This window comes from Theobroma cacao, chromosome 4 (assembly GCF_053813885.1).
Source record: "Theobroma cacao isolate CCN51 chromosome 4, ASM5381388v1, whole genome shotgun sequence".
Lineage (NCBI taxonomy): Eukaryota > Viridiplantae > Streptophyta > Magnoliopsida > Malvales > Malvaceae > Theobroma > Theobroma cacao.
Window position 1 is genome coordinate 16,881,962 of NC_142642.1, and position 2,947 is coordinate 16,884,908.

Below are 2,947 nucleotides of genomic sequence, written 5' to 3' on the forward strand. Positions count from 1 at the left end.
TCTATTTACAGTCACTCATACCTTTGAAAGCCTTATTACTCGCTTTAAATGGTTTTATAATCTCATTATTGTTTTTAAGTTGAATTATTTTACATTTTTTGTTAAAACATATTGAGATTGCATGTTTACCTTGGGAAACATGGAGCGAAAGCCATCCACTAACAAGAAAATTCTGTTTCTAGTCACTCATGCCTTTGAAAGCCTTATTACTCGCTTTAAATGGTTTTATAATCTCATTATTAATTTTGAGGTAAATTTTTTTACATTTTTTATTAAAACAGATTGAAATTGCATATTTACCTCGGGAAACATGGAGGGAAAGCCATCCACTAACAACAAAAGTCCATTTATAATCACTCATGCCTTTGAAAGCCTTATTACTCACTTTAAATGGTTTTATAATCTCATTATTGATTTTAAGTTGAATTATTTTACATTTTTCGTTAAAACATATTGAGATTGCATGTTTACCTCGAGAAACATGGAACGAAACCAATGCACCAATAAGAAAAGTCCATTTATAGTCACTCATGCCTTTGAAAGCCTTATTACTCACGTTAAGTGATTTTATAACCTCATTATTAATTTTGAGGTGAATTGTTTTACATTTTTTTTTAAAACAGATTAAAATTGCATGTTTACCTCGAGAAACATGGAGTGAAAGCCATCCATTTACAAGAAAAGTCCATTTTTAGTCACTCATGTCGTTGAAAGCCTTATTACTCGCTTTAAACGGTTTTATAATCTCATTATTAATTTTGAGGTGAATGTTTTTACATTTTTCTTTAAAACAAATTGAAATTGCATGTTTACCTCGAGAAACATGGAGTGAAAGCCATCCACTAACAAGAAAAGTCCATTTATAGTCACTCATACCTTTGAAAGCCTTATTACTCGCTTTAAATGGTTTTATGATCTCATTATTAATTTTGAGGTAAATGTTTTTACATTTTTAATTAAAACAGATTGAAATTGCATATTTACCTCGAGAAACATGGAGAAAAAGCCATCCACTAACGACAAAAGTCCATTTATAGTCACTCATGCCTTTGAAAGCCTTATTACTCGCTTTAAATGGTTTTATAATCTCATTATTGATTATAAGTTGAATGTTTTTACATTTTTCGTTAAAACATATTGAGATTGCATGTAAGCCTTTGGAAACACGGAGCGAAAGCCATCCATTAACAAGAAAAGTCCATTTATAGTCACTCATGCCTTTGAAAGCCTTATTACTCACTTTAAATGGTTTTATAACCACATTATTAATTTTGAGGTGAATGTTTTTACATTTTTCATTAAAATAGATTGAAATTGCATGTTTACCTCGAGAAATATGGAGTGAAAGCCATCCACTAACAAGAAAAGTCCATTTTTAGTCACTCATGCCGTTGAAAGCCTTATTACTCGCTTTAAATGGTTTTATAGTCTCATTATTGAATTTAAGTTGAATTTTTTTATATTTTTGGTTAAAACATATTGAGATAGCATGTTTACCTTGGGAAACATGGAGCGAAAGCCATCCACTAGCAAGAAAAGTCTATTTATAGTCACTCATGCCTTTTAAAGCCTTATTACTCGCATTAAATGGTTTTATAATATCATTATTGATTGTAGGTTGAATTTTTTTACTTTTTTCATTAAAACAGAGTGAAATTGCATGTTTGCCTTAAGAAACATGGAGTGAAAGCCATCCACTAAAAAGAAAAGTCTATTTACAGTCACTCATACCTTTGAAAGCCTTATTACTCGCTTTAAATGGTTTTATAATCTCATTATTGATTTTAAGTTGAATTATTTTACATTTCTCGTTAAAACATATTGAGATTGCATGTTTACCTTGGGAAACATGGAGCGAAAGCCATCCACTAACAAGAAAATTCCGTTTATAGTCACTCATGCCTTTGAAAGCCTTATTACTCGCTTTAAATGGTTTTATAATCTCATTATTAATTTTGAGGTATATTTTTTTATATTTTTTATTAAAACAGATTGAAATTGCATATTTACCTCGGGAAACATGGAGGGAAAGCCATCCACTAACAACAAAAGTCCATTTATAGTCACTCATGCCTTTGAAAGCCTTGTTACTCGCTTTAAATGGTTTTATAATCTCATTATTGATTTTAAGTTGAATTATTTTATATTTTTCGTTAAAACATATTGAGATTGCATGTTTACCTCGAGAAACATGGAACGAAAGCCATCCACCAACTAGAAAAGTCCATTTATAGTCACTCATGCCTTTGAAAGCCTTATTACTCACGTTAAGTGATTTTATAACCTCATTATTAATTTTGAGGTGAATTGTTTTACATTTTTTTTTAAAACAGATTAAAATTGCATGTTTACCTCGAGAAACATGGAGTGAAAGCCATCCATTTACAAAAAAAGTCCATTTTTAGTCACTCATGTCGTTGAAAGCCTTATTACTCGCTTTAAATGGTTTTATAATCTCATTATTAATTTTCAGGTGAATGTTTTTACATTTTTCTTTAAAACAAATTGAAATTGCATGTTTACCTCGAGAAACATGGAGTGAAAGCCATCCACTAACAAGAAAAGTCCATTTATAGTCACTCATGCCTTTGAAAGCCTTATTACTCGCTTTAAATGGTTTTATGATCTCATTATTAATTTTGAGGTGAATGTTTTTACATTTTTCATTAAAACAGATTGAAATTGCATATTTACCTCGAGAAACATGGAGAGAAAGCCATCCACTAACGACAAAAGTCCATTTATAGTCACTTATGCCTTTGAAAGCCTTATTACTCGCTTTAAATGGTTTTATAATCTCATTATTGATTATAAGTTGAATATTTTTACATTTTTTGTTAAAACATATTGAGATTGCATGTTAGCCTTTGGAAACATGGAGCGAAAGCCATCCATGAACAAGAAAAGTCCATTTTATAGTCACTCATGCCTTTGAAAGCCTTATTAC